The following is a 14,555-nucleotide window of genomic DNA, read 5'->3' as shown; positions in this document are numbered from 1 at the left end:
GTTTGCAGCTAGCTTTAGAAACTGCGAAAAAATCCAACGATCGGTGACAAAGAGGACGTTTCGTTCGACGAATGTATGGAATGATGTGTTATGCTGCGTTTAATTAAGTGCTACCAAAATGATCGATCATTTGAAACACACCTCTGACAAATTGTGCGAGAGAAACGTTATATCTATACAGTACATCGGAGATCGATTTTGTGAAATTACGAAAATTAGGCGAAGGTGAAACGCGAGCAGTTGGCGAATTTCTACCATTTTCTTTGTATCCGTTCGAATGTGATCAATCGATTCGTTAAAGATTCCGTGAGAAAAAGATGAACGCTCTGGGAAGAGCGAGAGTAAAGAGAGAGGATGAGAGAGAGAGGTAAATTTTTCATTTCACGAACGTTCCTTCGTTCTCGAGCCAATGAACACGCAGATAGTAAGTACACATGTAATTCTGTACAAAGAGAAAGAGTAAAGAGAGAGAGAGAGAGAGAGAGAGAGAGAGAGAGAGAGAGAGAGAGAAAATGTACGATGCGTTTTCGAGGAAATAAGAAACCAAAAAAAAAGAGAAAAAAGATAAAAAAATGAGAATAAAGGACTCATTAAAGTGACACAATAGTGCTGTAGCTGAGAAGAGAAAGACGGTTATAGTTTCTATTTTGAAGATTATATTTTTTTATCTTTATTAATTTTTGACTTCCACATACATATATTTATATATATACATATAATTGTATATACGTATTCGCATACCTATTATACACGTATAAATATAAATAAATGAATAAATATATCTATACATAAATTATAAATATTAAGTGGGTAATGAGATATTGTATATATATACACACACGTATGTATTCGAAAACGAGGCCGTGTAACGCATGAAATCGTGAATATCCTTTCGTAATACACTGTAACGTAAACGATCAAGCGTACCGCGAGTGTCGTTTGTATAAATGCACCACGTTCCAAGATGGCGGCCGTGACAAGATGTCGAAATGTCGGTAGACGGCGTATCACCGATATTTACTTACGTTCTCCTACACTGAATGTGATTCGTGTTTTCCCGAATATGCTTTCCAAGGTTTCTTTCGCGAGGAAACGAACAATTTCTTCGCGAAGCGTGAAAATGTTTATGCAGAAAAATAAATTGGAGATGTGATGTAACTGCACAGTAAACGGTCGTGAAATACAACTTTACTTCGTAGCGACGTGTCAGTTTCTGGCATTTTTATCTTGTCCTTTGTGCACAAATGACAGATGTGCTTCGATATAATGAGACGCAAGGTTCTTTCAAGATGGAGGAAATAGCGATGGAAGAGAGGCTGGCAGAGGAGTTATTAACAATATTGTATATCTATTGGAGGATTATCGTGAAGATGTTTTGGGAATGAAGGTATTATTGAAACGAAAATTTCGATATCCTTCAACCAAGGTTTGTGTCAAAAACCAAAATTGTCCACATAAACTTATGTGGGAAGTGATATATATGAATATAGTGAATTTTATTAATGGCAACTGGGATTACAGAACTTTTCCTGTATAAATTTCACGTTGTGAATAATACAATTAAAATTATGGAACCTGGTTTCCTGATTTCCTGGTTAAAATTAATTTCTTTGATAATACCAAGTTAGTCGAAATAATTGGTTCCAAGCATCTTGTTATCGAAGTTATCGAGAAAATGTCACTGCTGTTGATTTTTATTACGTAATTGTGTATACTGATATATTTCCATCGTTTGACTATAATTATTACAAGTTTTTAAACAAATTTTATTTTTCTTGAGTTAAACTCATACAGAAGAATTTTTATTTCCATTTTTGTTTGTTTCTAACTTGAAACACAATTTAGAAAGTAATCTTCCCTGCCTAAACGATAATCTTCCAATTAATAACAACATGCATCACAGGTTCCAAGTTATCTATTACAATAAAAGATCCAAATTTCACATCAAACGTAAAAATTATTTGACTCGAAGTTCGTCAAATGCATTTACACTATTAAACTCGCCCTGTCACGTAGAAAAATGATTTAACAACTGATTCGTGACTCGTGCAGTTCCGCCGATAAAATTAATTCTACTGTACAATAAAAGCAATACTTTTTCTGTCAGGCCTTATCAGAGGTATTTCTGACGATTGGGAAAATATCGACCGCGTTGCTTAACGAGCTCAAAGCGATATTGACCCTTTGGTCCCTCCAGGATCGCCTCGAGTAGAAAGACAAGCTACCAATTTGATTAACACCGCAAACGTTAAAAGCTTGGTGATTTTCCACGGTAGAGGGCGACTCGTTTATTCATCGATTTCGATGTTAAATACATTAACGGCGAATTGAGAGGGTGATCGAGGGGTCGAACGATTTAAGTTCGGATAGTTGGTGCGAATTGATAGTATGTTCATATGGAAACGAAACGACGATCTCTCGTTGAACCACCGTGGCAGGTGTAGATTTACGATTCGATAAGACAACCCGTGAAGCCTAGATTTGCTCGATAATAGCGCCTGATATGATCTTTAGACGATCAATGCGGCTGCGTGGATGTAAAATGGCGAGGGTCGACGATGAGCGTGTTAACAAAAGCACAATGCACAATTGATTTCCGTTACACGGCTTGTCGCATTAGCTAGCTTAGGTAGGCGAAACAATTCTGTGTACATATATTATTAACAGTGTAATGTATGTCTCGAGAATCACGGCATGGATCATTGATCACAGTGCGTTTACTATTGAGAATTGACTTGTTAATCCGAGTTGAAACTGGAATAGCTCACGCCTAATTAGGGCCTATAAGTGTATACAAACAAATAAAATGTTGAGAATAAATATTGGATTTTCGTTTCTTTCTTTAATTGCACATCCTTGGGAGAGTAGACAGTATTGAAAACTATATAGGATCCTTGAAGATGTCAAGAAAAACAGAATTGACGGAATATTGGCAAAAATATTTCGTATTTTAGGGCCTCCAGATATACATACATGCATACTTTTATTTTTGAAAATATAACAATTTTTAGAAACTCATTTCTTATATTAGGTAAAGAGATAATTTTCAGAAAGTAATACTTTGTCTTGAATAGAAGTCATCATTTTGAGAAATTAATTTTTGGTATTAAAAATTTGTTACGATGTCTGGGTGGTTTTTTAAACAAATTTATGCTTCTTTATTATGCGAAGGTATACTACACGAAACCTATATGAAAAATAATTTTGGAAAATTTTTGATATTTTAAAGAAGCCCTTGTTAAATTTAATTTTACAAGTTATGATCAAATTTTCAGTAATTAATTTGGTTTGTTGTTTTACGTAGTTCTATATCTTCCTAAAATATATCTTCCTTTTTAATAATTAGTATAAAAATATAAAATTTTTAATTTATTTTAAATTAAGAAATTAGCACAGAAGAAAGCGAAAGAATAAAAAACGAAAAACAAAGGATATAAAAAAAATACACCATAAAAGAATAGAATAGAAATCACTTTAACGACGTATTTGTAAATATTTTTTATTACTTTTTGTGTTTTTTTAAATATCTTTCTTTTTTACGCCGTAAACAGAGTAAAAAAATATCTCTAAGGCGATTCAAAGCGAATTAATCAGTTATATAATTTCATATCTCTTTCTGGTTTGATTTATTTTCATCTTCCATTTTTTATACCTCAAATTATCTATTAATAATTATTTATGATGTTGTGTTAGACATTTGGAATTTTTATAAGTTTAACGATTCGTGCATCCCTCCCATATCCTACAGCAATACATTTTCTCTTTCTTTTTCCGCATTTATCAAAATTTAAACTAAAATTTTTAGACAAATTTAAAAAATTGTAGACAATTTATAATAAATAATTCTTGTCTATTATTATATGTCTGCCATTAATTTATGTTTCATACGAACTTTGGTTTAGTGGTGAGACTAATTATCCAACTGCATGTTCACAATTTATGGATATCTAGTGTTGTACACTACTATCGTAAGAGGGCAACAGAGTCTGGTAAGTAGAAACAGACGTGTTGTCTGAACTTGTCTCAGTCGGTATCGTGTCTTATTCTACTGATTTTACCATCAGGCCAGGTTACGTATCTCTGCTTCTCAATTAATGTACAGAATTAATAAATAATCTCGTTTGCATACACATTTAATGAAATACTAAAATTTTATAACAATCATCATTAGTTAGTATTGAATATTCTAAACACATTATTTTCATATACATATATATATTTATTAAAAAATTATACCAATTATAAGATCAGATTTTAGCAAATAATTAATTAAATTAGAAATACAATCATTTAAACATATTTTTAATTTATAATTATATAATAATAGTAATAATAATACAATGTGTGACCAACAATATTTTCTTTTGCAATTGCATTATTAAACGATATTAAAATATCATAAATAATGGAACCATGCATAGGCCCTATGACATGTCATACTGTTAGTTTTTCTACTAGATGCATGAAATTACGCATTTAGCTATATTATAGTGAAAGATTTTTGGAAAAGGTTACTTTACGATAACATTTTCGACGCTTCTAGTATCGTTTGCTATCAATTATACCCTCGTGATTCTCGTGACACACGTAAACATAGATTTATCTTTCGCTGAGTGAAAGAACGATTTCTAGGTGTAAATAAATACACTTTTGGTAATATTCCTTTAAACAGAAGATTACAGCCTCGATATCGCACTGAATTACTATAAACCATGTGATCACAAAATATTAATCTCGTGATAAATGTTTACAAGATAATTCAAATGTGTAGTAACATCTAAAAATTAATGAATAATGAATAAATTCTCATAAAAAAATAATTATCTCTTACTATTTAACGAAAATAAGACATTACAATTTTTTATATTACTATTATTAGCTATCATAACACTTATTAACATGACAAAGTTAGTTAAAAAAAATTTTTACTGTAAAGCTTTCCATTTAATTTCATCGATGTTCTTCATAAACCAGAAATAAATAATTTTTGGAATCATTTATGTAATGAAAATCATTACACAGGGTTACGTAAGGTACGATTAAATATTTAAACATTTATATATTTTAAATAATTGTATAATATAAAATACTGACTAAAATTTCATTACAGCAAGAAATTATTAATATTATAAATTTATTAATATTTCTTTTAGAATATTTCATACCAATACGATATTGAATAAATTTCTAACAAATCTATTGAAAAATAGTATACAAGGTTATATATTTTTTATATTTTTCTCAAGTCACGAGCATTAGAAAGTACCGAGACTTGTTAAGCATTAGAGCAGATGAAAAAATATTTGTTAAATTTTCTGTAATAAAAAATAATTACTATGTTGCAAAATTTATCATCTAGGATAGGCAGGAGCTCGAAAACTGCAGTAAGATGATTTCGTCAGACGTGGCGTGATTGTCAGGCCAGATTTTGAGCTAAACTCACGCGATGTAGTAGTCTTACCAATAATGTCATTTTTAAGTTCCTGATAAGATTTCTGCACTCAACTCCCGCTAGGTGGCAGTGTATGCGATTATCCCAAGAAACTTGCAATGTGTTAAAGGCATTTCTGTTATCACAGCAAATAACTAAATTAATTACAATCAGGAGGAAATACTTTTTTTCATGACAAAAAGATTCCAAAAATTGTATCCGAATATATTTGACATAACTACCACATGATAGATGTAGATGATCATTATTCAATTGAATCCGTTAGGTATTACGTATAAGATGCACTATTTTATTAAATATATATATATATTTTTTTTTATGTTTATCCATTGATATTGAAACTTTAAATGCAAAAGTTAAAACATTACCGTTTTGGAATTTGCGTTTCGCATGACTGAAAACATTAAATTTATCAAATTTCATAAATCAGATTTGTAAACAGTAGAAACGCACAAGGTTGAAGTACATTCTATAAATATATACACTATATAAAACATGATATAAAGAAATGTAAACAATCCAATTCATTAATTTATAATCTTCCACATAATTCAGTAAGAAATTCTCATTTGAATTATTTGTCATTAACCTCAATTATTACGTGGTTAACCGATCAGTTAAGCACGTTACAAACGTACATTCAAAGAATATAACTTCGTTATACACGTCCTTAAACCCATCTAACAATACTATCAATAAACTTTCATTATCCCTGTTAACTTCATCCTTGTCCAATGCCTCAATATTCCAACGAAATAACCTCAAAGTCCATATTACTCCATCTGGCTTAAACGACAGTTCGTGTCCCATAATACTTTATCATTTGACAATAGTGTTATCGTACGTACCCTAATCTAATACACCATTAGTTCTCGAGGAGCTAGAAAATCTGCGATTCAAACAGGAATCCAATTCTGGAAACCATTAAACTCGCACGATAGACTATCAATCGACACGCTCGTGCCGCTATCCGGCGTCAGATAAGAACCGGGTGTACGCGGCGCGACCGCTAGGTGGCGGCACGGTCGACCGTCGCGCGAAACGCGCATCACAGTACGAGCAGGCGCAGGTTGGTATACCAAACGCGCCTGCCTCTATTTCCGTAGAGGTCGAACGCGTGTGCCAGCGAGAGCAGTCCGACGTGTTCGAAGATTTCACTGCGGCTTAGACTTCAGCCGGACGGGGTCTGGCCTGCCTTGTCCCCGGCGTGTGACACTGTAAGTACCCGAATTATTGACTGAAATTGTTCGTGTTTTCGCGTGCTTTCGCCCGTGTCGCGTCGAGCGGTCGATCGCGAGGCGTTAAACAACGGTCAGCGTCTTTTCGCGGTTTTCGCGCAGTGACAATGAATTATCGACAATTCACGGCCGTCGCGAGATGTGACCGGGCGAAACTGGCCCAGAAACCTGAAATCCTTCTCTGTCGCGATCGCGCTGCAAGATCAAAACCGAGCTACTCTCTGCCCTCGCGTGCTCGCCGCGTTCGCGGTCTGCGCCAATGACGAAATTGACCCACCGAGTTATCGTGTCTCGGTTCGCTACTCTCAATTCAACGCCCGGAGTCGAATGCGCCGATTGGTCGCGCGCGGACCGAATTTCTTGACATTGTTACCGACACGCTCCTCGCACTTGCCTCGGCCGAATTCGAACTGGCGCAACCGTAATTACTGGCATATACTTGTCCGTGCAAATATAGATGTAGATCCTGGGAAAATCTCATCCGATTGTCGTTCAACGTACGACGGAATGGTTCTTCTTTCTTCTTCTTCTTTTTCTTTTTTTTTCTGTGTGTGTAAATTCTTTCAAGGTCACGTGAAAGTAAGAATGAAGCACCTTCAGGTAAAATTCTGGGTGTTAAGGTTATTTAGTCGGATGTCGGACCTTCGTACGGACGTAGGGAACGTTTATAAATGCTGGCCAAACGATCTACTTCAAATGACGTTTAGGACGTTTACGTAATCACCCAGTGAATCGCAATAGTCGATTGTCGAGGTCTCGATGCAGGTCGAAGATCACGATCTTTCGTGCGACTATAACAACGTTTTTTCACTTTTTGGAAACTATTTTTTTTTTTTTGTTTATTCTTTTATCTTTATTACACGTTGCTTTCATTACGAAGGATTTTAAATGGTATTAACAGTATGTGGGAGGAATTGACTGCATCGAGAAATGGATTGGTCTGATGTTTGGAAATTGATAATTGTTTTGAATAAATCGGTTGGAGTCGATTTCATCGAGGAAATGTGTTTTACAAATATACGTTATGGGGAAGACACGATGGTGGTGTGGAAATAAAATATAATTTGAGAAATATAGTGACTCTCGTGATTTGGCCTTTATTTCGATGAATGGAATTAAAGTAATTTATTAAGGAAATTTAGAGGTGAATGAGGACACTGCATTTTTCAGCCTGGTAAAATAATCTCCTATTACGTTAGTTCGTTTATTGTGTTCGCGTAATATATGTTATTTACATAACTTGTTCAGCGGCACAGTTTCCTTTTCTACAAGTTGCAGCTAAGTCTGTATTCGTCGGTTATCAGGTTGCTAAGATTTTGCAATTAATCTACACAGATGCGCAGTGTTCTGTGATTATGATAATTAATTTTCAACCCTGTTAGAAAATTATTTTTAATTTGTAAATGGTCAAATTTGTGTTTTTAAACGAATTCGACGTATTTTTAAATTTTAAATTACACGATTTACACTCCGACAAAATTTTTATATTTCATTGCATTGGAAAATTTAGAAATTTGTAATGGAGGTTGGAAAATTAATTATTATCGATATTTTACTCCTATTATGCAATTTAATTTTATCAATTATTTCTCTTTAGTTTTATATTTTCTTTTTATTCCAAAATATCATTTTTCAAGATCTTGTTTCATTTTTATCAAAGTTTCTTTACTTCAGCTTTCTTTTGAAAATTGTTAGAATTTTATTAGAAAGTAAAATTTTGTTGAAGAAAATTTTCATAACTTTTTATTTAATTATTGTCATTTGTATTTTATAATTCATTACCAGTTTTTTCTCTGTTATTTCTACAAGGTTGGTATTGTCATATTGGGTGTCGCATTTCGGCGTAGTATTTTATAATGAACGTTATAATTGTTCGTCAAACACAAGTGCCTTTTTTCAGCTAAAAATGTTACTGTTTTTGCAGCTCTCCAGAAATATCGATTTATGAATATTTATGAATTTACGTCTGTATGCATGTAAAGTAATTTGCAATGCATACCATTCGACGTGTACTCATATCCATTAAGTAAAATACTTATTTAAAAACTCAAATTTATAAAACATGAAAAAAAGTAATAGATTGCAAGAAAACTAAAATTAATATAGAAGCTGTTAAAAACATTAATATAAATAATAAGAAATTACAAACAAATTACATAAGATATTTAGTTAAAAAATATTTAAAAATTCACCAATAAAAATTATTAGGAAATTCATTAACAAGAATTACTACAATTGTTAAAAATTATTAAAAAATTCACCAGAAAAGACACAATTACCAATCGATAAAGAATATTACAAAATTCTCTAATAAAGATACTTTTCAGTCAATAAAAACTGCTTAAAATATCGCGGATAAAATTAATTATCGATTAACGAAGTCATTAAAAGATCGTCCGAGGAAAATAAAAATTACCACTCGATACGAATATTTGAAGAAATTCACCAACGAAGATATTCACCGAACGATAAAAAATACTAAAAAAGTTCGTTGACAGGAATAATTTTCAATTACTCGGATTATACGTCGCGCACGACGCAATAGATGAAGAAGTATACACATTTGATAACACAAGGTAGTTAATTACAATCGCGTTGATTAAACGGCTACACCAGATCGCGACTGCATCTCTGATGCAATTGCAGTTCGTGCGATACATACGAGCGCATTAATTGGCGTACCAATGCGGTGGCCAGAGCACGTGCATATGTCGCGTGTGCATGCGCCAATGAAACGAAACGTGTCGTTTTTCGCAGTCTTTCTCCTCATCTCTCTTTGCGCAACGTTCGTGACTGTAGCTTATTCTTCCGTGATTAACGCGCCTTACTTCAAGGAGTTGCACTCAGCGCTTCGTACATTACGACCGTGCAGATCATTTTAAGATCGAATAAGCAAAACTAGGTGTCGACGTGTTTAATGGATAGAAAAGAGGATTTTCGAATTTTTAATAAAATATCATGAACTAATTTCAGAGTTTGTGTTTCATGACAATGAAGTTTAATGTGACTTTGCTTTTCTTTTTAATGACATAAATGGAGTAACAATTTTTAATTGTATTTCTTTTTAATGACAAGTGCAGTAACAATTTTTATAAATTATCAAATTGTACTTTTTGAACCAAGTGAAAGGTTGATATGATTTTTTGTTTATTAGTTCATATTAATATTTTTATTAACCCTTTGCACTCGAGAGGCGCCCTTCAGTCGTTATTTGATAAAATTTCGAAGCTCGATGTTAATTAATATATCAAATTCAAAATAATGTAACAGCGTGCGAGGTGTCGAAATTAAATAATTCTACGTGTCAATTATTATACGATTTGTTATTTACTGCTCAAAAAATATCATCAGCCTTATAGCAGAAAATTTTTCAACTCTTACCCTTCTTTAGCTAAAAAATCGTCGAGTGCAAAGGGTTAATATGGATGAGGTTGGAATTATACATATGTAGTTGCATATATAAGAGATATTGTGATTTTTGAATATGTGAAATAGATTTTAAATGTGTAATAATTTTATACGTATAATTATGGATTATGTTTTTGAGGAATTGTGATTTTTGAGGTAAATCGAAGTTCAATGTGATTTTTTTAATGATGTTGCTAGTTTATTTATAGTTATAGTTTATTTGTAGTTATAGTGTACACGTTATATGTTCGTGGTGTTCCAACTTTTGTGGCAAATCAACGCTATACACGTGTTGAGGCAGTAGTTTATTATGGTTGTGACACTTGGGAAGTAGATCAGTGTTCATAGCGTGTCTTGGTTTGAATACCTACTTTGCTATTATACCTCTGATATCAAATTCATACATACATATTCATGTCTACTATGAACAAAGTACTCAAAACATATAATATGTAGGGAATTATCTTGAATAAAATTATTTGATAAATTTTAACAAAAATGTACTACTAATTAAATAGTATACTTAATAGTATAATAGTATATAGTATATGATAGTATATAGTAGTATAATAGTATACTCCGAATTAAATAAAATTAAATAGTATTACTAAAGAAAAAGATGCAAATATTTCATAAAATAAAGATTAAATCTTCAATAGACGAGTAATAAAATTATTTTTAAAAATATTATTGCAGGATATCTTAAAATATCATTCCATACGTATATACATATCTATAAAAATTTCTAAATATTCCAAATTCTATTATATCTATTCAAAATAGATCTAAAATATTTTTTCAAATAAACTAATAAGATACATACATATTCCAATATGTAGTGAAATTATTCTAAGATATCCCAAAATAATATTTTGTATATAACAAAAATTAAAAAATATTTCAAATTCATATTCTTTTATAAAATGAATCTCGAATGTTCTTCAAAACAAATTTCAAGGCACAAATAAATGATCAAAGATATTCAAACTATCTTCGATATTTCTTTCGACATATGAAGATGTATATATATATATCTACTGGTACATAGACGAAGGTCGCCTAGCAACGCCCATAAAGGAATCCACCTTTCAACCCCGGAAAGGACACACTCTTCCTTCAAGAGGCCAATACCTCCACTGACTCGACTCTCTTTTTACTCTTCCTCTCTTCATCGAAGCAAATTGTCCACTAAACATTCCCAAAAATATTGATCACTCAAACTATTCAGCCTGCACCAAAAAAAGAAAAAAGAAAGGAACCGGAAGTTACCAGGAGAAATTGTCAGTGTTCTCACAAATAAAATTGTCAACCGGACTGTTCACTGCCAACTAATCATTCCCAAAATTTTCGAGCACTCAAATTATTCAGTCTGTAACAAAAAATCAGGAAGTCACCAAGGGAAGTTGTCAATGTTCTCACAAATAAGATTGTCAACCGAACTGATCACTGTCAACTAAACATTCCCAAAAATATCGAACACTCAAATTATTCAGTCTGTAACAAAAAATCAGGAAGTCACCAAGGGAAGTTGTCAATGTTCTCACAAATAAGATTGTCAACCGAACTGATCACTGTCAACTAAACATTCCCAAAAATATCGAACACTCAAATTATTCAGTCTGTAACAAAAAATCAGGAAGTCACCAAGGGAAGTTGTCAATGTTCTCACAAATAAGATTGTCAACTGGACTGTTCACTGTCAACTAATCGTTCCCAAAATTTTCGATCACTCAAATTGTTCAGTCTGTACCAAAAAATCAGGAAGTTACCAAGGAAAGGTGTCAGTGTCCTCACCACCCTGGCAGGAATATCGATTCAGCTAACGCCCCTTTTTCGTACCCGCGTTGTATTCGCGGACTATGGCTGCCACGGTCTTTAATACACCGCCTAAGTTGGCTTAGTTTTCATCTGGCTACTCGTGAAACTGACGGATCAGCTGTTTCAATCTCGACGATGTTTTTAATGCTGAAGATCGATACTGCCTACTGGCATATCAGGTCGCCTTTAATGGAGTCGCAGACACGAAACTGCGAAAACGATAAACGAGGTGGTGTAAGATAATACTTGAACGTTTTAAGATGGTCGTAAAACGATGGTTAAAGTTAATCGATTGCTTGTAAAAGTGCACAAAGAGGTTTGCTCGTTGAATTAATTCCATTAGTAATGGCTGTCACATGGAGGACATTGTGCTTTAATATTTTTAATTTTTCTGGATTGGTAATAATAAATGTTAAATATCGAATATAAAATTATTGAATATTTTAGTAACGAATAAACTGCTATACTGTGAATTTTAAATATTCGAAATATATTAGTGTATCATAAGTATTAAATATTGGAGATAATTTGCTGTACTATAACTATTAGTATTTTAAATAAATTACTATACTGTAAGTACTTAATATCCGAAATAAATTAATATAGTGTAAAGGGTGAATGTTTTAAATAAGTTACTATACTACCAACAATGGGTACTTGAAATAAATTACTATATTAAGTTACATAAATAATACTAAAGCAGTTCAGCAAAATATTGGTGCTTTTATACAGAATTCTTGGATATTTTTCTGTGGATCATCTGTTCGTGAATTTTATTTAAAAAATGTTATTCTGAGGAGAAAAATATAGAAAATTTCTGTGAAGTTATTTCTATAATATAATAGATTTCTGCTTTTTCCCATTGTTTATGGTTGAAAACGACACCAAGTACCAATTCTCTCATCGTCGATGTTCCTTTGGTGACCTCAATGGAGTAAAAAGGATTGAATGTCTTTTTCTCTTTAAAAGCCACTTAGCCTAGTCAGACACTTTGCTTCAAAGTTCTTTTTAAAAGGATATTATGTTCAAAAACGTGTAAACAAGTGAAGCAGATCAAATATTACTACGACATTACTGAAATCACATGTTTTGCCATTTTTATAAAAAAATATTTCGAAATTTCCGAAACACAAACAGTACTTGTGTTCATGTCAATCCTCGTGTTGTTTTGCTACTAAAGCATCCATGAAATTGAACTTTGCTTTATTCTTTGGCCTAGAAATTAATCATGCAAGAGTGAAATATGATATATTTTCATCATAACAGCCACCATTTTATTTTTCAATTTTGAGACAAACTTGATTAATTTTATTATTATCTAAATTTAACAAAGAAAATTCAACAAAGCTTTTCTATTTAACCAAGTATCTTATACTTAACCAACTATGAAATATTTAAGCAAATATTATATAATTTATATATTTTAAATATCTCATATTTAGCTAAACATTAATTTTCCCACAGAAATAAAATAAAATGGAAAATTGAAATCAGTAATAGTCGGATAGTTATAAGTAGCCTTAACATCGTATCTTAATGATAACATAATATTTATAGTAATACACTCATTACCCATTACTTCCTTTGAGATTAAGATCTCGTCTGTGATGGCGCCAGAAAAAGATAGTAAACATCGTTCCGAGATAATCGTAGAACCATAAGTCACATAACACGTATTTGACTCTTGGCCCAGCTGGTTCTGACGTTACACTGCTGTCGGATCGATACTTGAAATTATTTCGTAGTTCTCACCAGTACATGTACACGGTGACGCAACGACGTATCGCGAATGGTTTAGGTGAAATTTAATCTTAGCGGTGGCAACGTTTAATGAGGCTACCTTGATGAAGACCTATAGCATGGAAACCAGGAGTAGACTAATTAAGAAGTCATACTAATGATCAGAAGTCTTTGATCCGGAGAAGACAGGCTCGTGTGAATAGAAGACAAAACAAAAATAACTGTTCGATTTCGATGAAGACTTTGAGACTAATTAATATTCTTGTATATAATTCATAATTGATATATAATATAATATATTATATAATTGGTATATAATTGAATTTGCATATAATTTGTTGCTTATAATTTATGTCGTACGATTTTTTTGGAAACGCAACAAATAACTGAAGGAAAAATCTGTGGGTAATATAGTACATGTGTACTATGAATATATGTATAGTATAATATAGTGCAAATATTATGCAATATTGAAAATACTATATTAATTTCAGAAGACAATAATATAAGTACTATATTGTAATGTAGGTACTATACATAGTGGGAAATGTTATGGTGTGGTAAAGATACTATACTATACTATAGAGACGATACTATACTATTATGGGACTACTATTGTATGCTAGATATGCTTTGCTGAGTAGACAATATGTTTTTGAGACTACTATATTAGAGTCTTAATATTACTATTACTAGAGATACTACAGTATAGTGAGAGTAGTATAATAGTAAGAGTATTGAGAATTAGTATTGAGGAATAATAGTATAGTAATAGTATTGAGAAATAGTACACTAAAAGTACCATGCACAACGTAATGAACATACTATATTAAACATAATACAAAATACAATATATACAATACCTAATTAATGATAAAATATATAATAAGGTGGAATGA

The 14,555-nt window shown here is 32.1% G+C and overlaps 1 protein-coding gene across 2 annotated transcripts in view; it reads left to right on the top strand.

Moving 5' to 3' along the window:
* Positions 1 to 6,535: 6,535 nt before the first annotated feature.
* Positions 6,536 to 14,555, top strand: part of PCB (Pyruvate carboxylase) — a 55,306-nt gene continuing 47,286 nt past the window's right edge. For both annotated transcript variants that reach the window (XM_017902313.1, XM_017902311.1), the window contains exon 1: positions 6,536 to 6,669. The gene's annotated coding sequence lies outside the window, so the exon portion shown is untranslated. The remainder of the gene's footprint in view (positions 6,670 to 14,555) is intronic.

This window comes from Eufriesea mexicana, unplaced genomic scaffold, assembly GCF_001483705.2.
Source record: "Eufriesea mexicana isolate 0111107269 unplaced genomic scaffold, ASM148370v2 scaffold1801, whole genome shotgun sequence".
NCBI classification, from domain to species: domain Eukaryota; kingdom Metazoa; phylum Arthropoda; class Insecta; order Hymenoptera; family Apidae; genus Eufriesea; species Eufriesea mexicana.
Note: the sequence above shows the minus strand (reverse complement) of the source record. Positions and strands in the feature narration are given on the sequence as shown.